The following is a 334-nucleotide window of genomic DNA, read 5'->3' on the forward strand; positions in this document are numbered from 1 at the left end:
TTCACGGGGAATACGAAACAAGGGACGAAAGAATGGGGGCATACCTCAAGGTCGTCCTAAACCTCACAAACCAGTTTGACAAGTTCGAGCTAACGAGGATCCCACGAGGAGAGAACTCCTCAGCAGACGCGCTCGCCGCATTAGCTTCCACATCCGACCCTCTCGTAAAACGAATTATACCCGTGGAAGGAATCGAGAAGCCAAGTATCGACATAGCTACCAAGGCTGAGATGGATAGCAAACCAAAGGAAAAAATAGAGGATAACAGCCTCCCGACGGTAGCTACCCAAGTTTTCACGACATTCTGGTTCCCGAAAACTAGAACACGCAGCTT

This window comes from Brassica oleracea, chromosome C4 (genome assembly GCF_000695525.1).
Source record: "Brassica oleracea var. oleracea cultivar TO1000 chromosome C4, BOL, whole genome shotgun sequence".
In the NCBI taxonomy this organism is placed as follows: domain Eukaryota; kingdom Viridiplantae; phylum Streptophyta; class Magnoliopsida; order Brassicales; family Brassicaceae; genus Brassica; species Brassica oleracea.